The 6,095-nt window shown below is 36.4% G+C and overlaps 1 long non-coding RNA gene across 2 annotated transcripts; it reads right to left on the bottom strand.

Moving 5' to 3' along the window:
• Nucleotides 1-1,405: 1,405 nt before the first annotated feature.
• On the bottom strand, nt 1,406-2,398 carry LOC109586916 (uncharacterized). Of its 2 annotated transcripts, XR_002187285.1 has the most exons (4): nt 2,281-2,398; nt 2,043-2,234; nt 1,709-1,886; nt 1,406-1,667 (listed from the first exon to the last, which is right to left on the bottom strand). It is a non-coding gene; the product is annotated as an uncharacterized LOC109586916 (long non-coding RNA). The 2 variants fall into 2 exon arrangements; XR_002187286.1 differs by lacking the exon at nt 2,043-2,234.
• Nucleotides 2,399-6,095: the final 3,697 nt, after the last annotated feature.

Below are 6,095 nucleotides of genomic sequence, written 5' to 3'. Positions count from 1 at the left end.
TATCTTTAAAACGAAGAAGATTGGAGCAATTCCTCTCATATTAATGAAAGATGAGGCTTTGCTTTATTGTTTTATCTGCCCTGTTGCTCTTTTGCTTTCACTACGAAAGAGCTGCAGGAGAGCCGACTACGTTTGGCGACTTTGCCAGCTTCTTTTACCACGGAAAAGACAAATCAAGGATTCCCAAGACGGAGAATAACTTTTTCTAGAGCTAGTGTTGATTATAAGACTCTCCAGGACAAGACGAACACACAGACAAAGCGGTCAAAGCGAACACACAGACAGGACGACTGCTTTACCCTCGACCAACGCCTACGCGGTCTCGGGTAATGACAGACAGACAAACTGAGTACCTAGTCCTCGCCTACGCAAAGCTGGGCGAGGCCAATAATACTTATGTGTTGTTAAGTAATAGTCATTGTGTAATGGAATAATCCAATTCAGTGCCGGAGTACAATAACATTATTCATGATTATTGATGATACAATAGTGATACTTCTCATGATACACTGATACACTCAATGATATACTTCAGTTACACACACACCCACTACTTATATTGTACTCTTTGGATCTGAAGAAACTACTACTGAAGTTGTACTTCAAAGGTCAATAGCTGCATGTGTCTATAGAATTCTGTCAGTTACTATTGTATTTATTATAAGATTTGCTTCATGTATACATGCACAAACCACAGTAAAGCAGTGTATCAGAAACCACCCTATGCAAACCCACCCTCTGTAATAATATCTGTCCTTTTGGTATGTACCACCCCAATCCACCCTCTTCTGTAATAAGATATTTTAATGATATTCAGTGTTATTGGTGTGTTCCTGTAACTATTTTCATGAGGTCCTATATACCACACTCATACACTGATACACCCATCCTTTATACACTGGTAAGCTTACATGTAGTGCAACTGTACTACTCCATTTCAGTTTACAGGGAAAGCTTGTTCCTTTGATTAACTAGTGAAGGTTACTCTTACTTTGCAGTACTAGAAAGGATCTTCCCTTCAATTCCTTTTATAAAGTCCTTCTTTCTTTATTGTGGTGTAAGTGATCACTGAAATGGCTATACCTTAAGTAACCTAATTCTCTCATTGTCCTCCATACTATAGTACAAGATGATTGATGTCTCTCAATGGAGAGCAAGTATTGGACTGTGGAACTACTGTCAAGCTGCCCCCAGTAGACCAGCTAATGGCCACCACTCTCACTCATTCAAATCTGCAGTAGACAGCAAGTCAGGCAGTACTACATCAGGAGAGAAGACATCTAAACTGCCAGAAGCTCTGTCTCTTATTGTTGCTCTTCTTTTATCTTTATTAAGATATATGAAGCTCAATTTTATTCCTCCAACTGGTAAACAAACTAACAGTATAATTTATATTACCATACATTGTATTTATATAATAGGTATAATTTCTGTTACTGCAATGATCTGCCTCCAGTCATTAGTCTTGTTTATAGCTACTATTGGAAGTAGCTCTGACCTTATCTACTATTTGTTTTTACTTCTCCTCCTCCTCTTATCAGGAGATGTTGAACTCAATCCTGGTCCTATGATTGATGATCAACCAACTTGTCTCGTCTTTGCAAGGTGTCTTAAACCACTTGTCGACTGGAAACCATTTGCTCTTTGTCTTCCTGGAATAACACAATCTGATGTCAAAATAATTGATAAAACGAAAAGAAATGCTTACCTTAAGAAAATGGCTTTACATAAGAAATGGCTACAAGTTAATCCTACAGCATCATGGAGAGATGTCATTAATGCTTTGAAACAATGTAAAGAGAATGAACTAGCTAGAACCATTGGAAACAAAGTAACAGATCCCACAGCTGGAATAAGTACTCATGATGGTGTGGATAATCCTGGTCCTATAACAGGTGAACATAATTTTATACACTTCATATGAAAATAGTATTCTCTTTTGTAGTATTGAAAGTTATAATTATTATTAATGAATCCTTCATTATATAGAAAAGGAGCTTAATATGGCATCAGTCACGAAGATATTTACTTATTCTGCTCACCATTACATGCTAATAGGGACTGGATTGAGTGTAAATGTGTCTGATCTGATGCAAATACCAGGAGCAGCAACTAACAATCTTATGTTGGTATTCCAGAGGTGGTTTGATGCTGATAAAGATGTCAATTGGGATGCATTAATAAAACTATGTGATGACTTTCCTGATCAACTGGGCAAAGCAAAATCTAACATTCTGGTATATTTAGGTAAGAAATTTTAATGTTTGTAAGTGTGTATACCTTATTGATGATCAACAGTCATTAGACTCTAAAACTCCATACATTAGGTCAGCCTATTCCTGATAATGTCAGTTCACATACTGTATTACCATCACCAGTAGATGATATATCCAATACACCAGTTACTAATATTACAGGTAATAAATTATTTAATGTGTATACATTGTTTTGTATTTACCTTGATCAATAGGTCAGTCTGATGTAGCTAAACCCATTAGTTCAATACCTGATGATGTTCAAGGATATGCTGACAATATGAGACAACTATACAAACACCAACCTATTGTTGCTACGGACTGGCCGCCAAGAATTGGAAAAGATTTCTTCGGAAGACTAGCACTAGTAGAAAAACATAACTCTAGCACACAAGCAGAATCAGCTTGGCATATGCTAAGAGGACAAGTTGATAAAACAGTTAAACTAACTGAAAACAAAGAGATAAGCGTTGAAGATGTCCTCCAACCCACAGATAGTTCTCTGTCTCTCAGAGTAGTAATAGACGGTCCTCCTGGTATTGGCAAGACCACACTCTGTCGTAAACTGTTAAATATGTGGTCTAATGAAACACTTGTACACCAACAGTATGACTTGGTACTTTACTGTCCTTTAAGAAATAGCAAGATAGCTACAGCTACTACACTAGCTGACCTGTTTGTGCGTCAACGTTATGAAGTTCCCATAGTAGCTGAATGGTTTGAGAAGAGGAATGGAGAAGGATTACTAATAATCTTTGAAGGTTGGGATGAACTAAGTGAACAATTCAGACAGTCTTCATTAGCTGCTAGTATCATTTGTAAAGATGAGTTAGACCAATGTTCAGTAATTGTAACCTCTCGTAGCTATGCCTCCTCTTCACTTTTGAAAATGGATACTCTCAGTAGACATGTTCAGGTCATTGGGTTTTCTAAGGAAGAAATATCAACAGTAATTATACAAACACTTCAAAAAGATACAAAACTAGCACAAGAACTCATTGATAAAAAAAGAGAAGATGATAAAAATACAAAACCTTTCACAACTGCTCAAGGCAATAAGGACTCACAACTAGCAGTGAAACTCATTAATGATCTTAAAGTACGAAATGATGTCCAATCATTGTGTTATGTACCACTAGTCTGTTCCATGGTCATCTTAGTTTATTGTAAGGAAGGAGGACACTTACCAACAACACTTACTCAACTCTATAAGAACTTTATTCTACAATCTATCAGAAGACATGTTAGAAGACATGACATTAACCCACATACTTTATGTAGTCTTTCTTCATTACCATCACAATTAGCTAAACCTTTACAAGAGATGTGTCAATTATCTTATACTAACCTGGCTAATACAAGAATGACATTCTCTTCACATCAACTACAGTCACTGAGTGAGGCAGTCAAGGAAGACTATCTTGGATTGATGACAACATTCACAGAATATGATGAGGAGAAGTATCAGTTCCTTCACTTGAGTATACAGGAATTTCTAGCTGCATGGTGGATAGCTAAGCATGAGAGAAAGACAGAGGAAGTGTTTAAGGATCACTTTGATGATGATCACTTTCGAATGTGTCTGAGGTTTGTGGCAGGTCTAACTCACCTTGAACATGAGAGCTATGAACAGTATTTTGATAAACAACAACTTGACTTACAGTGTAAGAGGAAGCCATTGTTTAGATTTGAGACTTGTCATCTCTCCTATTTCTATCAGAATCCTGATGAGATTAGATTGATTGCTCTAACATCTTCAAACAATAATCATATCAGCAGATCTGATGGTTTTGACAATGTTCCCATTCTTCTCCTTCAACTCCTGTATGAATCACAGAACACAACATTATGTCAAGTATTAGCACAATCCATCAACAACCACTCACTGTGTCTGGATAGAGTATCATTATCATTGTTTGACTGGTTGTGTCTCAGTTATTGTATAAACAATTCCTCCACAGTGTGGAATCACTTGCACCTAGGCCATCTATCTAACCAGTCACTATCAGTCTTCACAGCTGGACTAACCAATAACTCACTACAGACCCAGTGTAAGAGACTGGAAGTAGGGTTGAGAGAACACACTGATGAATTAATACACAAATTATTACAATCATCACTTCTATACAATATTCAGGAGTGCTACTGTGAATTAGGATATGGTCAATATGTTCCCTGTCTTGTATTGTTACAGTTCCTCAATCTTTCTCAATTGAAGATACTGCACTTAATGATGTACTATCCTACTATACCAACAGTTGACAATACATACTACACAGGCAAGTGCACTGAACTTGAGAAATGTATAGAAATGAATTTAACACTACAAGAAATGAAAATTGAGTATCATGGACAGAATGAAATATCAAATACCATTATCAGTGTCATTAGAGGAGTATCAAGAAATAAAACAATAACATCATTAACAATGTGTGCTTATTATGCTCCTCCTCCTCTACCTGATGGAGTAATAGAGCAGTTACTGAAGGATAACAACACATTACAAGCTCTTTCACTGGACATACATGATGATCTCCTACCATCATCATTGAATATAGTAGAAGTGAACACACCACTGACTGCTCTAGAGATAGGGCGATGGAAGAGTAGTAAACTGATGACATTATCACTCCTTCCACATATCAAAGGATTACATTGTCTGATACTACATGATCCATACCCAGCACATCTTCTATTTCTCTCTCATCCCAGTCTACATACACTTACTTTACCACTAGACACAGCTGAGAGTGCTATTGAATTATTTACTATTCTACAAACCAATGCTACACTTAAAGCTCTGAGTGTGGAGATAAAGGAAGAGAGAGTATATACTAACAGTATGGGTACTAGTCTTCAAGGCATGCTAACACAAAACCAAACACTGAAATACCTTGAGATAAATAATGACATTCTCATTCCCAGCTCATTCCTGTCCTTCCTAACAACTGGTCTCAGACGCAACACCAGTCTACACCAGTTGAGTGTATCCATTCCACTGAATGAAGAGATAAGAACTTTTATTAATGTCATTTCTCAAAAGAACAATATCACAGAACTTAAAGTGAACTTTAAACTAGATCAGTTATACAGTAACTGTAGTAGAGAAGAGAAGGAACAAATAATGACACCATTTTTTTATGAACAGGTATTACCTGCTGTTACTATCATGTTACAGTCACATACAACCATCAGACTATTGAGGATAGAGTATAAATATCATAGTATTAATAAAGAGTCATCTCCACTTAACTGGATAGAACTGGTACAACATTTATATGAAACTATCTTCATCCATCCATCACTTGAATATATTGAGATTAAAGGAGACCCTACTCCTCCTCTCCTGGTGGAAACTCTTAAAGATCAAAAGAAGGCATTGATTGATAGACACAGAAAAGAACAACCACACAAACCACTACCAATAGTTATTTTTTATTAATTATTACTTTATTTTTCCAGTTAACTTGACTCCTGTGAATGTTAGAAATTAACTTTTAAAATTACAAATTTTATAGGCTTCATTTGACATTTTTGATTAAAAAAATTAGTTAAAAGGTGTGGCTAGTTATAAAATATAAATGGTGATAAAGATAATTATTCTACCTGATCTTCCTAGTTCCTAGTTGAGGCTAGTTCCTACCTTTACTGATGGTAACATCTTTCACTAACTACCTCACTTCCAGTTGTACCTAATAATACTCAATATACTCCAATACTCAGATCGGGGGTTGGTAAAACAGGGCTCGGGAGGGGCTCGCCGGGCTCCGGAAATTGCGTGGTAAAACCATAGATCTATGATATCATTATATCTCAGTTACGGTATAAAAACATTAAAAA

Source organism: Amphimedon queenslandica, unplaced genomic scaffold (genome assembly GCF_000090795.2).
Source record: "Amphimedon queenslandica unplaced genomic scaffold, v1.1 AMPQUscaffold_12746, whole genome shotgun sequence".
In the NCBI taxonomy this organism is placed as follows: domain Eukaryota; kingdom Metazoa; phylum Porifera; class Demospongiae; order Haplosclerida; family Niphatidae; genus Amphimedon; species Amphimedon queenslandica.
This window is presented reverse-complemented; position numbering and strand designations above follow the sequence as displayed.